The sequence below is a fragment of the Musca autumnalis genome, unplaced genomic scaffold (assembly GCF_047663935.1).
Source record: "Musca autumnalis isolate F117 unplaced genomic scaffold, ASM4766393v1 scaffold_4, whole genome shotgun sequence".
Classification (NCBI taxonomy): Eukaryota; Metazoa; Arthropoda; class Insecta; order Diptera; family Muscidae; genus Musca; species Musca autumnalis.
In genome coordinates this window covers 145,372,380-145,397,963 of record NW_027411977.1, presented here as the reverse complement: position 1 = coordinate 145,397,963, position 25,584 = coordinate 145,372,380, and the positions used below count along the sequence as shown (strand labels likewise).

The 25,584-nt window shown below is 34.4% G+C and overlaps 1 protein-coding gene across 5 annotated transcripts in view; it reads right to left on the bottom strand.

Moving 5' to 3' along the window:
- Positions 1-25,584, bottom strand: part of sfl (N-deacetylase and N-sulfotransferase sfl) — a 376,849-nt gene that overhangs the window by 132,897 nt on the left and 218,368 nt on the right. The window contains exon 1 of one of the 5 annotated variants that reach the window (XM_073986438.1): positions 22,076-22,208. The exons of the other annotated variants lie outside the window; for them this stretch is intronic. The gene's annotated coding sequence lies outside the window, so the exon portion shown is untranslated. Of the gene's footprint in view, positions 1-22,075; positions 22,209-25,584 lie in introns of those variants that run through there. 5 annotated transcript variants of the gene reach the window in all.

Genomic DNA, 25,584 nt, shown 5'->3' with positions numbered 1-25,584 from the left:
AATATCCCTGACACGACCTTGTAGGCAATAGGGAGTAGACTTATGCCCCTATAGTTAGAGCATACAGCCTTATCTCCCTTCTTGTGGACGGGGCACAGGATACTCAGGTTCCAATCGTCGGGTACTCGTTCTTCCTGCCAGATGGTGCTAACTAGCTGATGAATACACCTTATCAGCGTGTCGCCTCCGGTTTTGAACAGCTCGGCTGGTAAGCCATCGGCCCCTGCTGCCTTATTATTCTTCAGCCGATTTATTGCTGTCTTTACCTCATCTTGGCTGGGCAGTATACATTCAATACCATCTTCTGGGATTGGGACTGTGGTATCTTCGTCTTCTTTGCTGCTATTGGATACCAACAGATTTGAAAAATGTTCTTTCAATATCCTGAGTATACTATCTGTATCAGTTACCAAATTACCTTGCTAGTCTCTACAGGAGGATGTGCCTGTACCAAAGCCATCAGTTTGATGCTTGACTCTTTGGTAGAATTTTCGGACTTCATTCTGGCTCCAGTACATCTCGATTTTTTCACACTCCCGCTTTTCCATCTCTCTCTTTTTCCTGCGGAAAAGACGTTTCTCCTCTCTCCTTTTCTCCCTGTATCTCTCTCGTGCGCTACGCGTTGCTACGGATTGTAAAGTAGCCTTATATGCCGCATTTTTCTCTTCGGTGGCAGCACGACACTCCTCATCATACCATGGATTCCTTGGTGGAGGTCTCTGGTATCCAAGTATGGATTTTGCGGCTGTTTGCATGGAGTGGGCAATGCTTTGCCATTGCGCTGATATGTTATCAGGATGAGGAGGGCTTTGATTAAGCAATTGGGCTAGTTGAGTGGAATATGCTGTGGCTATCTGTTGTGATTGCAGCTTACCGATGTCTAACTTTCGTGTTGTGTCTGCTCGTACTTTGTTTGCTACGTTTAAGCGGGTGCGTACCTTTGCTGCAACAAGGTAGTGGTCCGAATCAATGTTTGCGCCTCGGAACGATCGTACATCCAACACGCTCGATGAATGTCTTCCATCTATCACAACATGATCAATTTGGTTTCTTGTTTTCTGATCTGGAGACAGCCAGGTGCCCTTATGAATATCGAGATGATTAAATCTGGTACTGCTAACTACCATGTTTTTTGCAGCTGCAAAGTCTATCAGTCTCATACCATTGTCAGATGTTTCACTGTGGAGACTGAATTTCCCGACTGTTGGGCCAAAGATATTCTCCTTTCCAATTTTGGCATTAAAATCGCCTAGAATGATTTTAATGTCATGGGCAGGGCAACGGTCATATGTTTCTTCTAAGCACTCGTAAAATATATCTTTGGTCTGTTCGTCCTTTTCTTCAGTGGGAGCATGAGCGCAAATAAAGCTGATGTTGAAGAATTTAGCTTTTATTCGAATTGCAGCAAGTCTTTCATTCACTGGAGTGAAGCTGGATACAAGATGTTTTAGTCTCCGACTAACTACGAATCCACAACCAAACTCATGCTTTACGTCATGGCAGCTATAATACAGTGCGTCACCTTTAGGTGTTGTTGTGACGCCTTTCCCAATCCATCGTATTTCCTGTATGGCAGTAATATCGGTCTTGTACTTTTCAAGTACGTCTGCCAATGCGAAGACTGCACCTTCTCTATAAAGAGTGCGAACATTCCAGGTGCAGATTCGCAGATCATGGTCCTTAAAACGTTTGCGGGGTTCGTTTTTTCATAGTAGGCTGTTTTTTCTAGGGGAGGGTTACTAACCCGACGCCCAAACCCAAGTTTTTAACGTTCTTATGGGTGAACGCGCGGCACATGTTAGCTCACTACCTTTAACGGGTGTTAAAGGCAGTTCCCCAGGTGACACCACGGGGAGGTCAGTGTCCACTTGGGATGAAAGAGGGACCAAGATAAATCCTGGGCTTTGCCATGTTAAAACCGGTCAGGACCGTTCCTTGGTATCTTCCATCCCCTACGTCACCCAACAAGAAAACAAGTCTACAATATATTTTTGTAAATAGGTCAAACTTTTGCCATAGCACCCATATAACTGTACCACCCGATTTTAGATATTTTGGAGGTTTTAGCGACATTTAAACTGATTCGGCGGAAATTTCTATTTCGATTACTTGGAAGGTAAGAATCCTTCGTACCAAAAATTGTTAACATATGTCAACGGGACCACCCTGTTTAATCAATTTTGACCGTCTTTGGTAACTTTGGGCGACAACACGTAATAATTGCTGTTTGAACATGTGAACAACAAAATAAAATTTTGGTAAAAACAATCGGGGCGCTTTATTAGCCAATCAATATCACTGACTGTCGCATACATTCGTGCTGGGATGGATATTTTATTTTGTCATTTGCATAAAATACTTCAATGTTTCCAATCACTCCAGCTGACCAATGTCCATACAAAAACAAAACGAGAGAAATACTCTGGAAAATGTAGCATCGTTATACTTGTGGTTTTGTCATTGCAAATCAATCCGGAAATCACTTTATTGAATGAACGAAGAATGCTATGGACAAGATCTTGTCTGCGAAATATGGAGGAAGAATATCCGTCTTTCACATTATGCTGTATAAAGGATGCAACAGCAGTAGCAGTTGCAATCAGGATAGTAATCAATTCTGATGAAAAGAATATCGATGAGTTGATATGACTTCATGTTATTGCTGTAGGTTTAAGAGTTTCTGTTTGCTATTGCCACAATACATTGGTTAACGATACGACACAGTGGAATTCGACAGTAATTACATTCCTCTTATTATAATGATAGTATTATTGATTGTACTGAGTTTAAGTAACTATTGCGATATATTGATGGCAACTGAAAATAAACAAAAAGTCCTAAAAATAATCTTAAGTTGAAAAATAAAAAATAATAAAATACTCTTCTCTTCAGTTAAGATAGTAGGCGATCTGACTTAAATCCCAACGTTAAATATGTGGAATATTTTATTTTCACTTTCGAGCCTCGTAAAAGTACATTTTGTTTTATTTTTCCGTTCCTCAGAATTATTTCGTCAATATTTTCAACTCTAAATTTGTCGGCCACAGAAACAAGACTTTTTGCAATATTCACCTTTATATACATAGGTCCACGTTATGGTATAGCCCCACATAGACAACACCTAAACACCATAAAGGTGATGAATTTGGTATTAAGACTTCATTGGGGCTACAAAACGTTCCCTTAGAAATTTTCTAGGAGCAGGTTCATGTTTTGATATAGCCCCTATGGAATGGCACCGCCCGGTGTTCGGTATTTTTATGGTTTTATCCACATTATTGTGCCGAAATAGCTAAAATTTGGTATTTAGTCTTCGTTGGCATATAATATATTTCCACCAGATATGTAACTCGAAACAATTTCGGGGAGGCCCAACGGACAACATTTGAACTTTTGCATGTAAAATATACAAAAAAATGTTTAAAATATTTACCGAGCCACCTTTGGCTACGTTTATGGTGGGTACAGGACCACGTTTTGATGTAGTTCCCGTAGAACCGTGAGGTACTTTGATATTTTTCAGCCACAGCCAATCGAAATTACTGAAATTTGGTCTTCGTTGGAACAGATCCAGGTTTTGATTTAGCCCCATTTAGGTATTTTAAATGTTTCAGCCATAGCATCCAATTGAAATGGGTTAAATCTAATTTTGAATTCGGATTGTCTTAGAGAAACAGGCCATAAATTTATGCGTATGGTTAGGAATTAGGTTTAACGTAACTCCGTGTAGACGATGTTTTATTCCCCGATATGATTTGTCTCAAATACAACGAATGTTCGTTTAGATTACGACTCTACAATGCTTTGTTGACGTGATTCGCTTATTCACTCCTGACTTTACTTTTTTACTAAGCACACAGCTTAACTCTACTAAGTTTTGCTCTTTATTTAGATCACACTGTCTGAATTACAACTCAACTCGCCCATCTGCTACTCGCGATTTCGCTCACCACTTCACTTTAAACCAGAGCACACTGGTCGAAACCATTGACCTAGCGGCGCGAAAGTCAAAAAATCAAAGTATAAAATTGTGAAATGTTTTCCATTGTATCAGATATTACAGATACTCTGCTGACTTAAATTTTGTTTTTACTTTTTTGTTGTTGTAAATATTCACTCAGTTATTCACTGTCAAGTACAAGAAATTTTTATGGATCAGATTTTAACAAAATTGTTGCTAAAAACCTGATTTTATATTTGTTTAATCGTTAAATACATTCGTAATAAAACTAAACAAAGTTTATTTTTTATTGATAGGGGAAAATATGGAGGAAAGCGATAATTTCGATAATTGTAGCAAAGTATGGAGAATCGTACGAAAAAGTAAAATCGAGTGCTCATCTTTTTCATGTAGTATGTTCTAAACCATAAGTTCGATCTCGTTGAAAATTATGAAAATCTAATAGGGTATCACTCTCGATTCAGTCTTCCACATTTTTTCATCGCATTTTTTTTCTTAATAATTAGCTTTGCTAATAGAACAAGTAAGATAGTGTTCTTATCATTTTATTCTAGGCTTGGCCTGACAATGACATAAAGTTAATCTTTATTTGTATAGTAAATGTGAATGTACAATGTCGGCCAAAACTAAAGCACCCCTTCAGTACATTTTTTTAAATGGCAATTTTTTAAGAAAACAGTTGACATTTTCTTGTATTTTTCTTTTTATTATTTATATCTTCATTATTTGAAAATAAAATTAAAATTCAAAAATTCAAAAAAAATTAAAATTCAAAAAACATTTTAGGTCGCAAATATAAGCGGACACAACTAAAGCACACCCCAATTCGCGGTAGAACAAAAACTATTGAAATCAATATTTCGTTGCGTATCCTTTATTTTGGATGACACAAGCCCATCTTTTAGGCATAGAGGATGTTATATTATTAATTATTGCAGTGATATTGCTTCCAGGCTATTTTTGTGGCTTCAAAGGAATTTTCTTTGGTTTTGCAATTTTATCGGTTGATTTTGAAGTTAACGATCGGGTCCCTATCGAGAGCTAAGATCAGGGGATTGGGCAGGCCAATGAAGAACTTCTGTCGAATTGTTTTGGAATCACTCCTTAACCACGTTATCTTCCTGGAATGTCCATCCAAGTGCCATCTCTCCTTCAGCATAAGACAACATCACACTTTTTAATACGTTAGGATACTTGAAACGATCCATAATTCCATTAATTTTAGGAATTGGTCCAATCCCTTGCCCAGAGAAGAAATTCCTGGCCATTGTGTTCCGCCTTTGCAGTATTTAGGATTTAACCGCTACCCATGTGGTCCAATCCATATGAATCCTTTAAACATTGATTCATCAGAAAACAGCACAGTCCTCCATTTTTGGACACTACAGTTCAGGAGGCTCTTGGCGACTTCCAGTCTGGCTTTTTCATTCTTTTGTCGAAATGAAAGGTTTTTTGCTGGTCATCGACTGAATAAGCCGGCCTCTACTGCTCTTCTGTGAATCGATCTTTTGCTAATTTTTTAATGTAAGCGATTTGACCAGAAGACATTGTAGAATAATTTTTGGATGAATATGAGCAATATCGGCTAATGTTTTGGTATAGCCCCCTTATAGCAGTTCCTCCTGATTTTTGGTATTTTGATGATTTAAGCCACACTTGTATACCAAATTAGCTTGTTCATAGTTATCACAAAACTTTTCCAACAAAAATTGTGGACCTGGGTCCACGTTTGGGTACAGCCCCATATAACGGTACCTCCCGATTTTCATTATTTTGAGGATTTAAGATAAACTTTCCGAAAATTAATTATTGCGCCTGAAATTAATAATAATTTAATATCGTCTATGACTTAAATATGTGCTTGTGTCATCCAGGATTAATGATACGCAATGAACTATTGATTTCAAGTTTCAAGTAGTTTTTGATGTACCTTGGATTGAGGGGTGCTTTAGTTTCGTCCGCTTATATTTGCGACCTAAAATGATTTTTGAATGTTAACTTCTGTTTATTAAATTATGAATTCCTTATGTTTGTACTTTCCAATAATAAATATATAAGTAAATAAAAAGAAAAATACAAAACAAATTTACAACTTTGTTTTCTTAAAGAAAAATACTATTTTAAAAAAATATTCTGAGGGGGTGCTTTAGTTTTTACCGACACTGTATGCGTACAAATGAAAAAAAAATATTTTTATTATTTGGTTAGACAACAAAGCTTGTTATCTGCATGAAAGTGAAACAAAAAAGCAGATGAAAAAGCAACATTATGCGTCAAGAGCAATAGACATCAAAGAAGAAGAACGAGAGGGAGAAAGTGACGTGATAATAAATTGAAAATATTTGCAAAGTAAAGTTCAATGCCATTGAAAATATAACATAAATCGTATTTACCAAACATCAATAATTTGTGTGCTGTTGACATTGAAAGCGGATTTTACGTGACAAAAGGGAAAAAGTTGTATTTTTTTATTGATATACTATGAAAAGAGTATATTTATAAATTGCATGCTCTTAAAGTGCTCAAAAAATATTCTTTAATTTAAAGATTTATTTATATTAAGAACATTTTTCTATAACTTTTAAACTCAGTATAAAAATTAAACACATAAATCTTCCAAGTTATGGAAATTTGGTGAACGTTTTGGGTATGTTTAAAAAAATCCTGGAATGAAGAAGAGAATCTTTGAGCAAAATAGGGGATGCTTTAGAAGAAAATGCTATATTTTATAACGTCAGGGTCATAATATTTGTGTTGAGAAAAGCGATTAATATTGACATTTTATATTGTCTTTATGGCACAGGATGGAGATACAGAGGGTGTCAATGAATATGATGCAATCGCAACTAAGAAATGTAAACGTTGATAACTACTAAACGAATTGAGATTTTTTTACAATTTAAAAAATAATTTTGTAGGCTGAAAAGTTTTCTTTACGATGTCATACAAAAATATTCCATTTACATCAAGCAACAATTCGGATCCGTTTGTCATTATGTAACCCATTACAAAGTAATGTAAACAAAAATAACTTATTATGTTACTACTTACAGTTATGAGTAAGGTGGCACAGAGCGTGTGTGTCCGATAGGGTTATGACTTTTTTACAACCTCACATATCTTTATGATATTTTGATGAGTTTTTAGCTAAGATTACAAAAAATCTTAATTGTAAAGTGATTCGATAAAAAAAGCTTCAGCACAGAAAGCTTTTAAAGTTTTTATTTTTCAGAACTTTCGACAATTTTTGAAGTCCCTGTTCGCAAATACTTAACTGAAAACAAGTTGTAGTTGCACACGACATAACCGTTTGTTTCTCACCAATTTTATCATCGTATCAAAATTATTTTTTTTCTAATTGTTAAAAAATCTCAAATCATTTCGAAGTTATCAACGTTTACATTCTTTAGTTGTGGTTGCATCATTTTCAGTGACACCCACTGTATATCGTCATCGGCGACTCACAGTGGGGAAAAATACCGATCTAGAGTGCCGAAAATCAAAAAATGGACTTGAAGTGCACTATGAAACGCTAGTACAGTATTGAATTAGAGTTTTGGCTGTACTCTACGTCAAATGTAATAATTAGAAATAGTTAATCAGAACGGAATAACGGTACATTTAAAATTGATATTTTTTATAATGTTAACGATGACCTTTTTATACCCTCCACCATAGGATGGATTGACGTAGGTGGATGAAATTTTGGGAAAATCTATTATATGGTATTGAAAGTGGGCTATGTAGGTCCACGCTTTCGTATAGCCCCCATACAAAATGACGCGTGACGCGTCGTCGTTTTAAAGAATTCTAAAGATATTTGTCCCCTTGTCCCATCCCACACAAAATTTCGGATAAGTTCAGTTTAGGACCTATTCTCGAATCGCTTTGATTTTTGTTGCAACAACTTGTGTTCACTTCCCCCCATACGACGGTACAAGTTTCATCAGGGGCAAGTCCATACTACCTGAGAAAATGGCCGGAAAGGTGCAAAAAGCCCCTGTGACACCTTGTGTAGTGGTTGGAGCGCAAGATAACTCTCGAACGGATCTGTCGATTCGGTCCAAAATTTGGCCTTCGTAATATTTTATCAAAACATAGTTTAAATTCGAAGATGGGTCATATCGGTCCACTCCTTTAGGTACCTCACCCACAAAACTACAAAAAGGTTCGGAAAAATTTTGCGCGCGATTACTCTTTAAGGGAGTGACCGATGTAATCCATACTTTGCACATCCTAATATATCTACCAGATATAGTTCAGGATCGAATATGGACTATATTTGTCTACTCCTTCTGATACCTCTCAAACAAAATTTCGGATAAGTTCACTTTAAGACCTGCTCTCGAATCAGTTTGATTTTTGTTGAAGCGATTTGCATTCGCTATCTCCATTACGACGGTAAAAGTTTTTTCAGGGGCAAGTCCATATTTCTTGAAAACAACAGCCAGAAAGGTGTAAAAACCCCTATGTCACCATATTTGGTTTTCGGAGAGCACGATAACTCTCGAACTGTTCAACCGATTTGGTCCAGCATTTGGTCTTTGTCATAATATATCCAAACGTAGTTTCATGGACAATACCGGTTCACAACTTTCGGTACTTCTCCCCAATATTTAAAAATGTCACTAAAATGCTAGGACGATATCACTTGAATGGGGCAACCAATTTGGTCCAAACTTTGGATCTCCTAATATTTTATCAAAATTTAGTTTAACTTCTAAAATGGCCCATATCGGTCCTTCCTAAGGGTACCTGCCCTACAAAAGTTCAACATTTGTGTCTTAGTGCAGTTAATCCCTAATCCACATTTTAGACGGCAAGTTCAAATGTCCAAAAAGGGCCACAAAATTCTGAAGAGACCTTAAATACATTCGATCTGTCCGGAGGTAAAAGTTTCGCTTCACATTGGCTGAGGGTATATATCTGTCGGCAAAGCCGACTGGCACTTTTTTACTTGTTATTTTTGATATACCGTAATGGTATTTAAATAAACTAACCTTATAAATTATTTTAATTTAGATGTTTCGGGGTAAATAAATGAAAAGTCCATTTTGTTAAAATTCTTCAATTAAAATAGGGGTTTAGTATGGAAATTAGTCGAGTTTAGCTTTAATTTTTTTTTTAATTTTTTATGTATCTTGTCATTATTCTAGACAAGATACATAAAAAATTAAAAAATATTAAAGCTAAACTGGACTAATTTCCCTACTAAACCCCTATTTTAATTTAAGAATTTAACTTTTACCTGCGACTTTTGGTGTTATAACAATTTTTAGAAAATATGCCAATTCGCGAAGAAGGTTTTTTTTAAGTTTCGTTCAAATAAAACTACGATTATGGGAACATTTTGATAAATAAGATCAGATAGCAATTGGAATTGATCACAGCATAGCAGATAAGAAATAAAAAAGTCCGTCCTACGGTACCCACGATATGGAAAATTTATGCAATGATACGTCTCAAAAAAAATTTTAAATACACGTTTTTATTACTAAAAAGTGCAAAATGGGGTTATTAAGAACTCTTATTATACACTATACCATAAATCAGATTTCAGCCATTTCGGTGAAATTTTAAAAATACCGAAAATCGGGCCGTACCTTTCTATGGTGGCTATATCAAAAAGTGAACCAGAACCGACAATTCCCCCTCCGAAGACCAAATGGCAAATTTCAGCCATTTCAGTTGTATAATGTAGCTAAGATTTTCAAAATTACCAAAATCGGACGGTACCTTCCTATGGGGGCTATATCAAAAAGTGTACCTGTACCGACAAAACCCTGTCGGAATATTTTATACCTCCAACGAAAACTACATGCCAAATTTCAGCCATTTCAATTGGATAATGCGGCTAAAATCTTCAAAATTACCAAAATCGGGCGGTACCTTCTTATGGGGCTGTATCAAAAAGTGGACTTGTACCGACAATTCTCTGTCGGAATATTTTATACCACCAACAAAAACTAAATGTCAAATTTCAGTCATTTTAGTTGGATACTGCGGCTAAAATAATCAGAATTACATAAATCGGGAGGTACCGCCATTTGGGAGTTATACCAAAAAATATATAAAAATACAAATCGACCAAATATATCAATAAATTATGTTAAATTGCCAATCTAAAGCTATTCTTATCATAATTATGGATAAACATACAATAAAACATCGATTGTGCGACTACTTTATGGTTCACCAAGTTTTGTACCGAACAAAAAAGCCTATGGATTTGTTTTTTTTTTCACATCTTTGAACTGTAATTGCTGGCAGTTTTACATGCGTCCATTCAACTCATCCGATTGAATGGTTTTTTGTCAGACAATTGACACATGGTCTGTTTTACCTTTAGGCAAAAACAAAAGCCTTTCGAAATGTCTACTTCAACTGAATTTTAACACATGTTTGAACTTTGACTTTTTTAGTTTCAGTCCAATGCAAAAAAATGAACGATTTTTCTATTCAAATTGTAAAACAATCCATGTTTTTATGTGAAAATCAACTTTTTTGTTTACCAAAAAAGGCATACAATGAAAATAAAGTAGTCTTTACATATCGCTCTCTTCGGTTTATGTATGTGTGTAAGTTCTCAGACTTGAGAGGTTTTTTGCAACTTCTCATATTTCAAAGAAACACATACATTGTTTCAATCGTTTTGTAAACCGTTTTTGTGTTTGCCTTTTAATTTGCAAATAGGCATATCGATGTGTTTGTGTATGTAAAGGCCAAGGTGTTAATAAGGCTTAAGTGAAATAAATATTCTGCATGAACAGGTTAAGTGATTAGCCCACCCACTTAATGTCCCGATTATTGTGTTCTACTAGCAGATGTAATATTGTATGCCTGATTTTGCTTTGTAATAATATAATATAAATCTACAACAGTATTGTTGTTTATTTAAAAAAGAAATGAATTCATCCTCTACATGCCTGGCATGGGATACAATTTATTTTCTAACAAAAAGTCTTTTTTTTTCAAAATCGTACCCATAAGTTTATTGCTTTTTTACTTACTTAGTTGGTTTTTTACAGAACATTTGCCCTATAAGCCGAACTAAGAAAAGATTTCCATTCCTCTCTGTTTGTTGCTTTGTTGTTTGGAATACCGCGTTTTTCGATCTCGTCTTCCACGTGTTTGCTCCATCGAAGCCTTGGCCTACCAGCTCTGCGTGTACCGCCACGTGGACCGTATTTATACGCCTTTTTAGCGGGTTCATATCATCGCGCATTCTTATGACATGGCGTAGCCAACGCAATCGTTGTATCTCGATACGTTTAACTATACTGATGTCGTTGAACACCAGACACAGCTCGTGGTGCATACGATGTCGATATTCACCACTATCAGAAGACTTATGCCCCTATAGTTAAACTACGCAGTGTGATCTCCTTTCTTTTGGACGGGACTAGAATGCACAGGATGCTAAGGTTGCAATCGTCGGGTAAGCGTTATTGCTGCCAGATGGTCCTAACTAGCCAATGTATACACTTTATGAGCGTGTCGACTCTGGTTTTGAACAGCTCGGGTGGTAAGCCATCAGTTCTTTTGACCTTATTATTCTTTAGCCGGTTTATTGCTATTTTTCCATTATCTTGCTCAAGGCGGTATACATTCAATACCATCTTCTTGGATTGGATCTGTGGTATTTTCGTCTTCTCTAGTATTGAATACCAACAGTTTGGAAGAATTCTCTTTTCATATCATGGACACATTATCTGTATCAGTTACCAAATTACCTTGCTGGTCTCTACAGGAGGATGTGTCTATACTAAAGCCATCAGCTTGATGTTCCACTCTTTGGTAGAACTTTCGAACTTCATTCTGCCTCCTGTTCATCTCGATTTTTTCACACTCCCGCTTTACCAATTCTCTCTTTTTCCTGTTGAAATTCGTTTCCTCTCTCTCCTTTTCACCTGATTTCACTTTCGTACGCTACGCGTTGCTTTATTGTATGTAGCCCTATATGCCACATTTTTCTCTTAGTTAGCAGCACGACACTCCTGGTCATACCATGGTCTGTTCATTAGGGTTATGGCTTTTTTACAACCTCATATCCCTGTATCATAGCGTGATGAGTTTATACATAAGATTACATAATATCTTAATTATAAGGTGATTCAATAAAAAAGCTTCCGAACAAAAAGCTTTTAATGTTTTTTAGTTTTCAGAACTTTTGGCCATTTTGTGAAGTAACTGTAAGTAGATATTTAACTGAAAACAAGGTATAGAGGCACACGACACAACCAAAATGACATAACCGTTTGTTTCTAATTTTATTATCGTATTATAACATATATATAATTTTATATTATATATAACTTTATTTCATATATCATAAAAATTAAAATAAAAGTTATTTTCGTCATTAATAGGCAAAAGGTCATTCATTCGTGCAACAGGAAATAATTGTTTAAGAAAATGTTTTTTTTTTTATTTCATAGAATTTTTTCAAAAACATTTTTTTTTTTCAAAGTGGTTTATGGGGAATCTTTTTTATAATAAAATGGAATGAATGTTATTTTAGGCATTAATAGGCAAAAGTTCATTCACTCTCACTACAGGAAATCGTTTTTGAGAAAAAATGTCAAAAAGTCATAACTCTACTGTTCATCCTTGCCTTCAGTGGGAGCATGAGCGCAAATAAAGCTGATTTTGAAGAATTTTGCTTTTATTCGAATTGTAGCAAGTCTTTCATTCACTGGGGTCATGTTGGAGACCGGATGTTTTAACCTCCGATTAAAAATCCGCCACCAAACTCAGGCAGCTGTAATACAGGGCGTCACTTTTACGTGTTGTCACGACTTTCCCAATCCATCATATTTCCCGTATGGCAGAAATGTCGGCCTTGTACTTTTCAAGTGCATCTGCCACTTCGTAAACTGCACTTTCTACAGAAAGAGTGCGAAAACATTTCAGGTTAAAACGTTAGAGAGGGTCGTCAATTTTAGAGGGGTTTATTTTTTGTTTTCCCTTGTTTTTCATTGTATGTTGCTTTTTGGACCCATTTGTATTTGTATTTTGTTTTGCATTTTTCTCTTTATTTATATCTTTATTATTGGAAAACACAAACATAAGGAACTCAGAATTGAATAAACAAAAGTTAAAATTCAAAAATCATTTTAGGTCGCAAATATATTTGTGGTACAATAAAAACTATTGGAATCAATATTTCGTTGCGTATCCTTTTTATACCCTCAGCCTTTAGGCTAAAGAGGGTATATACACTTTGATACGATGAAAATGTGCCTCATCGAAATAATGGTTTTAGACCCCAAGTATGTTTGGACGAAATGTGTTTCAGACAATTTGGAGTCGATCTAGCCATGTCCGTCCGTCTGTCTGTATGTCTGTCCTGCTGGTTGGAGCGCACGATAACTCTCGAACGGATGAACCGATTCGGTTCAAATTTTGGCTTTCGCAATATTTTGGCCAAACTTAGTTTAAGTTCGAAGATGAGCTACATCGGTCTACTCCTTCCGGAGATCAGGTTTAAATATGGATTATATTTGTCCAATCCCTCGGGTACCTCCCACCCAACATTTCGGAGAGGTTCACTTTAAGACCTGCTGTCGTGACACTTTGATTTCTGTTGAAGCAACTTGCATTCGCTACCTCAATTACGACGATAAATGTTTTTTCAGGGGCAAGTCCGTACTTCTTGAGGAAACAGCCCAAAAGGTGTAAAAACCCCTATAAGTAGTCGCTGGAGAGCACGAAAACTTCTTCTTCCACTTAGGGTACCTCCCCCACAAAAGTTCAACATTCGTGTCGAAATGCAGTTTAGGGTCTCTTCGAAGATGCTTTGGAAATGAATGCCGATGCTGTTCATTGTGGTCCTGCTGTTTACAGTCATATTATGTTTTCTGTGGACAAGTCCATGCTTCCTGGCATGCTGGCACTAACATAACTAGTGTGGCCAATATATATCAAAAATATATGACTCTCAAAATCAGATCCCTCCGCAAAACTTTAATCCTAATCCACATTATCGTCGTCAAGTTCAAAGGTACAAAATGGCCACAAAATTCTAAAAAGACCCGAAATACCTTCGATCTGTCCGTATATTTATATTTCAATTCACATAGGCTGAGGGTATATCTCTTTCGGCAAAGCCGACTGATTCTTTTTTACTTGTTCTGGATGACACAAGCACATCTTTTAGCCATATACGATATTAAATTATTAATTATTTCAGGCGAAATAAACTTCCATATCGTCAAAAAATGAAAAAGCCAGACTAGAATTCGCCAAGACCCATCTGAACTTGAGTGTCCAAAAATGGAGGACTGTGCTGTTTTCTGATGAATCTAAGTTTAATTTAAAGGATTCAGATGGAATAATGCCCTAGACAGACGGCAGCGTTAATTTGCATTAACTGCCCTAATTCAAATTAATTCGTGCATTATCCACATTCTTAATGCACAAAATCAAACTGAATTTATACCGCATTTAGGTATTTCAATATGACAATACTGTGAAAGAGAGCCAGAGAGCCAAAATTTGCAAAATTTGCAAAACAGTTGTTTACCAACTATCAGCTGTTACGTAAATGCAGAAACTGTCGTCTGTCAGGGTAAAATTAAATGCAGATCTTAATGCAAATTAAGTCTGCCGTATGTCTAGGGTATAAAGCTTGGAGCAAATGGGCAACGGTTAAATCTTAAATACTGCAAAGGCGGAACACGATGGTCTGGAATTTTTTCTCTGGGCAAGGGATTGGACGTATCAAAAAAAAAAAAAAAAATAATGCAATTATGGATCGTTTCAAGTATCCTTACGGATTAAAAAGCTTGATGTTGCCTTATGCTGAAGAAGAGATGCCACTTAGATGGACATTCCAGGAAGATAACGTGCCAAAACATGTATCAAAAGTGGTTAAGGAGTGATTCCAAAACAGTTTGGCAGAAGTTCTCCAGTGGCCTGCCCAATCCCCTGATCTTAGCTCTCAAAAAAATCAACCGAAGAAATTGCCTTAGAGGCAACATCGCCTGCAATAATTAATAATTTAATAACCTCTATGTCTAAAAGATGGGCTTGTGTCATCCAGAATAAATAATACGCAACGAAATATTGATTTCAATAGTTTGTTGTTGCACCTCAAATTGGGGGTGCTTTAGTTTTGTCCGCTTATATTTGTGACCTCTAAATGTCTTTTGAATTTTAACTGTTGTTTATTAAATTCTGATTTCCTTTTGTTTGTGTTTTCCAATAATAAATATATAAATAAATAAAAATACAAACAAAAAGCAATTACAACTTTGTTTTCTTCAAAAAATCCAATTTAAAAAAAATGTGCTGAGGGGTTGCTTTAGTATTGGCCGACACTGTATATAATAAGGTTATTAATCTGGTTTTTGATTGCTTGACTTTGTAAAAACTAGGAAGTCTTGTTTACATTGAGATTTTTGAATCTGGTATCTTCGAATCTATCTATATATATAAAAGAGCCCAGTGAGTGAGTGAGTGAGTGAGTGAGTGACTGAGTGACTGACATATCATCGCCCAGACGAAACCGCTGAAGCTAGAAAGCTGAAATTTTGACTGTGGGTTGCTGTCGGTGTGTAGGGGTGAGATAAGGCTGGGTTTTTGGAAATTCGACCTAGAAGGGTACGAAAAGTACTAAAAGGTACTAAATATGGTACCCTTTGTATTGGGCAAACGGGAAGAGCTAGAATTCTGAAAATTGGAATGAGGGTAACTGATGGAAAGTTAGAAAGATGTACCAAAGGGATTTTGGAAATTCGACCTATAAGTGTACGAAAAGTTACTAAATTTGGTACCAAGTGTATATTTTGAGCGGATATAGCTACAGTCTTCATATTTGGTATGGGAATCAAGGTTGGGAAGTGCTGTTGATATAAGGAAATGATTTTGGAAGTTCGTACTTATGTGTACGAGTAGTACTAAATGGTACTAAATTTGGTACAATTTGGATTTGGTTGACCGGATAGAGCTGAAAACCTAAAATTTGGAATTTAGATTACCGTTGAAGTGTACGATTGAGATATGGGCGTTGTTTTGGAAATTCATACTTATGTGTACGAAAAGTACTAAATAGTACCAAATTTGGTACAATTTGGATTTAGATAGACATGGAAACCTGAAATTTGGAATTAAGATTACTGATGGAGTGAAGGATTGAGGTAGTTTTGGAAATTCTTACTTATGGTTACGAAAAGTAGTAAACGGTACTAAATTTGGTACAAATTGGATTTGGGTGAACGGATAGAGCTAGAATCCTGAAATTTGGAATTTAATTACCTTTGAAGTGTAGGATTGACTTAGTCTTGGAAATTCGTACTTATGGGTACGGAAAGTACTTAATGGTACTAAATTTGGTACAATTTAAATTTAGTTGAACGGATAGAGTTGGAATCCTGAAATTTCGAATTAAGGTTACTGACGGAATGTAGGATTGAGGTAGTTTTGGAAATTCATACTTATGGGTACGGAATGTACTAAATTTAGTACAATTTATATTTGGGTGAACGGATAGAGTTGGAATCCTGAAATTTCGAATTAAGGTTACTGTTGGAGTATAGGATTGAGGAAGTTTTGGAAATTCGTACTTATGGGTACGAAAAATACTATATTTGGTACAATTTGGATTTGGGAGAACGAATAGAGCTGGGATCCTGAAATGTGGAATTAAGATTACTGTTGGACTGTAGGATTGACTTAGTCTTGGAAATTCGTAGTTATGGGTACGGAAAGTACTAAATGGTACTAAATTTGGTACAATTTAAATATAGGTGGACGGATAGAATTGTAATCACGAAATTTCGAATTAAGATTACTTATGGAGTGTAGGATTGAAGTAGTTTTGGAAATTCGTACTTATGGGTACGGAAAGTACTAAATGGTACTAAATTTGGTACAATTTATATTTGGGTGAACGGATACAGCTGGAATCCTGAAATGTATAATTAAGATTTCTTATGAAGTGTAGCATTGAGGTAGTTTTGGAAATTCGTACTTATAGGTGCGAAAAGCAATAAATGGTACTAAATTTGGTACAATTTAGATTTGGGTGGACGGATAGAGTTGGAATCCTGAAATTCGCAATTACTGTTGCAGATAGTTATTGAAATTCGTACTTTCATACGAAAAGTATTAATGGTATTATGAGTAGAGGCGGAATTCGGAAATTTGGTATTATAGCCGCTGTTGGTGTGTAGGGTTGAGATATGAATGTGGTTGCGGATATACGTACAATAAGTGTACGAAAATTACTAAATGGCACAGAATTTGGTCCAAATTGTTATTGTGTAAAGCTGAAATTGTGAAATTCGGTATTAGTATAGCAGTTGACGTTTAGAGTGGAGGTAGAGAGGAAGTTTTGGAAATTCGTACTAATGTATACGAAAAATACTAAATCGCGGTTGGGATATAGTTTTGGATAAAAGGAAGTAATTTTTGAAACTTATACATACTATAATTACTAAATTTGGTACCAGTTTGTTGTTGCATGATGGGATATAGGTGGAATTTCGAATTATTGTATGAGGGATTGTGTTGGTGTTTAGATACGGAGTTTTTGAAATTCATATAAATTCTAAAATTAGGCTGAGGGCCGGATGATGTATTGAGAAATACGAAATGTACTAAATGCTATTAAATTTGACGTTGGGTGTAGCAATGAAGATGGAATTATATCATAAACTTGGTATTGGGCTAAGGAATAGAAGTGATATGAGGATAACTGTTGAGATTGGATTAGAATGTTTATTTAAATCCGCCTTTGTATGTATGAAAGGTTTCTACATGTAATACCATTGACATTAGGTGAACAAGTAGAGCTAAAACTGTAACATTTGAGCTAAGATCCTGGATTTTAAAAATTGTATTGAAAAATGTACTATTGTTTCTAGGTTAACACGAATTCGGTTTCTAAATAATGTACAGAAATCAAAAAGTCAAACGTACCTTTTCAACAAAATTGTTTTTATCTTTGTTGTCTATTCTAAACGTTATAGTAAGTTCATTTGAAAAGGTAGATCTATGCGGCTAAAGTTTTACAAAAAAGTTTTTACATCCTGAGAAGAAAATACCTAAAATAAGATGTCTCAAAAATTAACTGTTATATAGGGTAACATCTTCTGAATAATGGTTTTCTACATTTTGATATCACAAATTCCAAAATTCGGTTGGAAAATGTGGATAACATTTTCAAAATACCCATAACGTTCTAATAAAACATGGACTGGAATTTAAGATGTGGGCCGCTGTTGAAGTGTAGAGGTATTTTTTTGAAATTCGAACAAAACGTATACGAGCAGTACTTGAAAGAAATTAAATATCAATTCAAATAGGTATTAGTACATCAAAATTTTCAATTTTCTCCATATTAAATATTGTTTATTTGTATATTATTCCTTTTCCGCTTACGAAGTAGCGGGCATTTTGCTATAAAAACATATTTGCTTTTCATTAAAATTTGTATTTTTTTGCAATCTAATTTAAAATCATTGTCAAAGCGTTCTGGACCAATTTGTTCTCAAATCGCGCCATTTCGGACCATATTAGGATTTTTTGACACTATTGCAATTTTTGGTTTTTCTTTATAAATTCGTGAATTTTATGTTTATATTTTTTTAACCTATCGGACAAGAGAATATGGAGTCATTTGCAACTAATTCGCGAAAGTTACAGGCTGTTTTTGTTGACGTTGCTTGTGAGAATCGTATTTGTTTTCTACAAAAATACAACACCAGTATGATGTGGGGAATTTTGTCCTAATAATGAAAACGCGTTTCTAAGATCGATTCGGTGAAAAAAGTCTCCGCACCAACTTAGATTACTATAACCCTTTTGATGTTTTTTCTAGTTATTATTTTAAATTTGCTTTGTTTGAATAAATATTTATAGAAAAAAATACAATTCTCACAGGCAAAGTCAACAAAAACAGCCTGTAACTTTCGCGAATTAGTTGCAAATGACTCCATATTCTCTTGTCCGATAGGTTAAAAAATATAAACATAAAATTCACGAGTTTAAAAAGAAAAACCAAAAAATTTCAATAGTGTCAAAAAATCCTAATATGGTCCGAAATGGCGCGATTTTAGAACAAATTGGTCCAGAACGCTTTGATAACGATTTTAAATTAGATTACAAAAAAATAAAAATTTTAATGAAAAGCAAATATGTTGTTATGACCGATAAAATTAAAAAATGCATTACAGAACTTCAATGCATTTGGTGCGGAAACTTTTTTCGCGGTAGAGAAACATTGACACCGTATTTCATAATAGTTTTTCATGCTCTACACGGCTATGTGGTGGTATTTTTGATATTTGCAAAAAAGTGCAAAAAGTTATATCCCTAGTGTATATACCCTCGTTAGCATAAATGTTGAGGGTATAAAAAAGCATTAGTACTCGTATCTAAAATTCCAAATTCCCGAAACATATAAAAAAGTTATGCAGTTCACGTACATATTTTTAAGAAAATTTATATTATCCCAAAAAAAAACGAAAACCGTACACTTATTGAAAATGATTGATTGGAATTTTTGTTGCATGATTTGGAGAAATATACACATAAACTGCCTATAAACCGCTTAAGGTCATTTGTTATAAATTTTATTTAGCACCTTAACCCAGAGCTGTGTTTTACTACGAAAAATGTACATATTCTTAAAGGTAAATATCTCAACCCTTTTATATTTAGGTAATGACACAGGGTATCTCCCTAAGACAACCGATAAGCATGGGTTCGGTATGTAAGTCACGTCAATGGTAAGCAGTGTTATCATTACCCACGAATATTAACGATCATCACTCATTTTGCAGAGGCAAGCGAATAAAACTATTTTTTAATTTTTTTTTTAATTTGTCAATACAATTTTTCCTTTATACCAATGTACAGCGGATCCACTTGTATGGAGAAAGTGGCCAAAAATATTCAGAATGTAAAAATCAAGCCAATATGCCGGTTACAGCTTTGTGCTCCTGCGAAGAGTGTTTTAAGAAACCACGAGCGTGACATTCTCCCCCCTTTCCCCTCTGGGGGGGGGGGGGTATACTGTAAGAATTGTTTTATGCTGTTAATACAAAATGACATGAACAAAGGTCCCGATTATCTTATGATGCAAAAATAGGCATGAGGAAACAAAACAATCTACAAAACAACATAAAATCCAACCAATTTAGCGGATTAAAAAAATCAACATTTTTGTCTGAAAATTTGTAAAATTTTTAATATAGATCTTATAGCGTTCTTCCTGGAAGGCACGTACCGCCAACGCAATTTGGAAGAAGATTTCTTCATCTTGCCACTGATGCCAATTTTAATGTACGTGGTCAGATAACAACGAGAAATTAATTTAAAAAAAGATTTTTTCTATTTGGACCAATATTAAAGAAGTTAGAGTATTACTTTGCAAATAGTTTTACAGAATTCGACTTTTTAAGACGCGATATCTCTGGAACCTTTAGTCAAAAGAAATCTGAATATATGCTGAAATGCTTTGCTGAGGAGCAGCATCATCAATATCGCAAAATATAAAGGAAATCAAAAACCACAATTTGCAAAATTGTCCGATTTCACTCAGAAATCCCCATATGTTGTCCTAATACTAGAAAAGAATAATTTTAGCAAAATCAGTTTTGCACCGCACCGGTTGAACATCATTATCACCATTCCATTAAGAAAAGATCTAGTTGCATCAACATTTTAAAATTTATTCATTCATTCTTGGTCTTCCCTGTTGTGTTTTTTTTTATCAGCCAGCTATTTTTGCAGTTATGGTAGATGTGTTAAAATTACATTTTCTTTCAAATACGAGCGAAAATCTTTGCTTGGAATCTTACCAAAAGCAGCATTCTCCCCAAAATGTTTAATTTCTATTCATTCTGACATATCTTTCAAAATATTCTCACGACCTTTTATTTTTTTCTATAAAAAATTACACAAAAATGAAAGGATTTTTGGTAAGTTTTTTTTAACTTCCTTTAACTATAAGAAAAAAAAAAATAGCATCATCATCAATTCTTTTTTTTAGGATCCCAAGAGAAGAAGCTACCCTCCCCAATGCCGAAGAGAATGCCTTCAACACAAAAAAAAAACAGACAAATCATTCTTGGCACATTTGCATATGAACGTCTTCAGGACACCAACGAACCAGTCGACAAACCACCACCTTGATCACTAAGAAAAGTAAAAGGATTTAATCCTTATATCTCCGAGTAAGGATGTGTTTAGCATAAAAAACTGATTTTTTTATAAAAAAAAATACAATTTTTTCTTGGTTAAATCCAATTTATTTGATTTGAGTGCATCGTGAGAAGATTTTTTCATATCAGGGTATGAAAGATGAAATGGCCTGTAGATGCTCTACAGAAAATGATTCTAATTGCTGAACATCTGCTGGATTTTGGGTGAAATACTGAAACAAATTAATAAGAAAGTGTTGTAAATTATCATTGTATTCCAAAGTGAAAATAATTTTTAAGAGATTTTTTTCGGTTATTCTATTTTAAACTGAAAAAATAATGAAAAAAATTGATGAGGTTATTTAAATTTAAATTCTTATTTATTGAAGGCTGGCAAAGCTATATTTGTGAAAAAAGTAAGATTATTGAAAATTATACTTTAGATCGATTCTTGAAGGATTTAAGAAGCAATTAACGTTTGGATTTCACACAAACACATCCAGTTATACTATTCCAGCAGATGAAATAAATGCATGTCTCAAGTCATCAGTTCTTTGGCGGTATGCTAAAATTGCATATCGACACCAATATTTCTGAAGATTTTTATTTATAGTCACTTGCAGATCCCGACTAATTAGCGATGCAAGAAAAATATAATTGATGACTTAAGAAAAGGTAACATAAAACTGTTTCAAGGGCCAGCAAAGCGGACCGGGTCGGCTAGTACCATATATTTGTGCATTGTTTTTAATTTATTTTAAATTAGTTACATTTCTAATGCATTTTTCGAATTATAGCTGATAATAAAGTGTTTGATATAATTATGTTTATTGTATAAAAAATTTAAATAATTTTAAATAATATATTCCTCATTCCAATTAATTTAAAAACAAACATTTTTAGATTAAAATTAAAGGTTTACTGAACGAATAATTCAAAACCATAACAACAAACGCTGACTCACCCTTCTAATTACTGTTGCCACACCTTCTACTGCTGCAACACTTCTCATTTTTATCAAATTTATTAGAATTCTTTGGTTAACACACAAATTAATGATATCATCGGCTTCTCCCTAGGTATGCTCACTCAAGACTAATATGAATTCCACTCGTTTGTCTTCTCGCATGCTCTTCTTGTTGGGGAAACAATTATGAAACAGCTGTTGATCAGATGCACACATTGGGAAAGCATTGTGAACAGCCTATCTAAATAGAAAATATCTACATTTCCAATAAACATCACGAATACACAATGGTATTGTTTGTTATTGGTGACGCAGCCATCTATTCCAATTTCTTACTTTAAACACTGTACGAAAACGTCATCCATAAATGAGGCGCTAAGAAAGGTCAATAAAAATGTAAACCACCCTCAAAGTCAATGTTAAGAAATGCCAATAGCCAATGTAAACAGATTGTCTATTAAATGTATGTATGTCTCAATATGTTTATTTTATTAAAAATAAATTCTGTTAAATAAATCTTCATGGACGGGTGAACATAAAAAAGAACTAATTTTCATCTACTCAGACGATATAAGTGGAATGCAAGTTACGATCATATAATGCTTTGCTTTGGAATACACATACCGGCTTAAAACATTAGCCACGGAAATGCTTCACTCAGATTTCCTATATTCGTGGGAAAATTTAAATTTCTTATATGTACATTTTTCTGCAAATTATGATCCCTGTTTTAAAATTAAAATAATTTCTTGATTTTGTAAATAAAAATGGAAATATTATTGAATATGTACAATAAAGAATCAACTCCCATATTAGCCTGATCTGAATCTATTCGTATCATAATATAATAAAATCTATATAAAGATCAAATGTCGTTCGTTGGTAATAGCATCAGTTGAGAACGGCTTGACCGATTTGGATATTTTTTTTTTTTTTGGAAATGTTCGTCATAACTAGAGTTTTAAGTCGGGAATTCCCAAAATTGTTTTAAAATTCCCGGGAACACGGGTATTTGTATTTTCTTATTTTGGGTGCCACCTTGCACGCAGAAGGTCGGGGGTTCGATTCCCCGGCCAAGCAACATTAAAAATTTTTTCAACGGTGGCAAAAATACCCCTCAGTAATGTTGGCGACATTTCCTGAGTATTTCAGCCTTGAAAAACTTCTCCACAAGTGGTGTCTTAAGACACGCCGTTCGGACTCGGCGATAAACAGTAGGTCCCATATCATTGAGCTAAATATGAATCGGGGTGCACTCATTGATATGAGAGAAGTCTCCCTTGTCTGTATGGGATGTTGTGGAACAATGTTTTTTTTCTATATTTTCTTATATAAATCATATTTTCTTATATAAATCATATATGCTTTATAGTTATTTAATGTTAGAAATACATTGAATTAGCCATAATTCGTCCCTGACGATTCGTAACAAATAGGGGGTACCTCGTAAAAATCACGATACATCGTAAAAAATACATACATTTTAGTCCCCTCGATAGTTAGTATTTTTCTGGGATTCGAAGTCTGTATAACCTCACATAATTCTTTCTTTTTATTTGGTTACGTCAATGAATAGGTACATTCTGAAATATTCTCATCACAAAACCTTACATTATTTACATTTTTCAATATTGAAAACTGTATAATGTATAAGTGGCAAATCGCGTTTATTGGAAGTCAGTAATAACCCTCTAATTTGTTCCATTTGAGCCAAAAACCTTCAATATGAAATTTTATGGCGATCCGTTAACGTTTACCCGTGCCTCAGGACCTATATTTATTTCCGTAGTAATTTTTATGGGGACCAAAGATGAATTTTCAATTGCTCTAAATATCAAAATTATTGTCCAATAGATGAAGTTTGCATATTTGGGCCCTGCAATTATGCTAATATTAAAATCCGAGCGGGTTTTCACAAATTTTTGTAGTGTTAGTTTTTTAGCCACAACAGTGTACTCCAAAAATGTTTTCATTAGACAATAATTGTGGCATTTAGAGCAACTTCGAGAAAAAAATGGATTTTTTCTATGCTCAACACGCCTTTCGAACCTTTCAGCGTCCACTTTTTTCAATTTTAATATTTTCTATAAAAATTACTGAACAGATTTTCCTGAAATTGTCATGGAATGTACAGGGATGGTGAATATAGGCTACATAATTTGTTGAATTTCGGAAGGGGTCGGGTACTTCCCCTATACCCTACCATATTTCTTAAAAATGTTATGTATAATAATTACGCATGTGTCGGTTTGAAAATTAATTTGTTAGACAATACCTACTTATTTGTTTGGGGCCTAAAGACGCGACCATGACCAATTTCCAAATCGTTATAAACAAAAATCAAATGTCGTTCGTTGATAACTGTTGCATCAGTTGAGAACGGCCGGAACGATTTGAATATTTTTTTTAAATGTTCGTCACAGCCCAACTTATGTTTTTATGCAAAGTCCATTAAAAGTTGTCATTAAAAATCAATATGAAGGGCCAGCAACGCGGGCACGGATCTGCTAGTTAAATTATAAAATTAAATAAAATATTATTAAGTACTTAATAAACTCACAAATATATGGACCGATTATCATATCATGTCCATTCGTTTCCGAGCTAAACAGCTAAACTCTTTTACAAAAAAGGGAGATTCGTAGCAGGAGATTTGTTACAAAACTTCGCAATATTTATCAACAAAACAAAATTACCGAAAGTAGTCCAAATTCATGAAAAACGTTTTTTGTTTTTCTGCATAACTGGGGATAACCCCATATCGAGGGACGAAAAATCTAACGTTTGAGTCACAACAATGGAATATTTAGTAAGTTATGGTAGTTGTATACCCTCAGGCTGTAGGCTAACGAGGGTATATGGGAAATATTGTAAATTATTTCATATTAAATTTCCAAAACATTGTAATTTTTCGATTTTTCGTACACAGAAACAATTCTTCAGGACGAATCCCCTCACGAGCTTATTTTGCCTTGTTGCGGAAAAAGTTTTTCCGTTTTTATTTCCAATTTAAAGAAAAAAATATTATAAAAACGCTAGTTATTTTAATGAAAACAATTGTCACTGTAATATTTGTTAAATGTTACTCATTATTCGCTGAATTTACAAAAAAATCAAAACAATCATCGGTAATTAAGCTTGACTCCAACGAGAAATTAATTACAATTAATTTTAAAATGATCATCTTCTTAATAAGCAAAATTTTGAAATAAATAAAAATCCGCTGAACCCACCCAAACAAAACAAATAAAAATTAAATTTTTCAACATTTGTTTTGTACTTTTATTCGGAAATTTATCTTAAATTTCTTAAAAACTTCGTCATTTTTCGATTTTGAAAATGATTTAGCTGTTATCGTAGCAGCCGGACAATAACACTGTGCAACATTTTTAAGGTGATCTTGTGCAAACAATTCAAACTGAGGATTTTTTAAAGTACAGACCCAAACAACAAGAAACCCTAGTTGGGTTTTGTTGTGTCAGATCCAGCTCGGATTTTATGGCCCC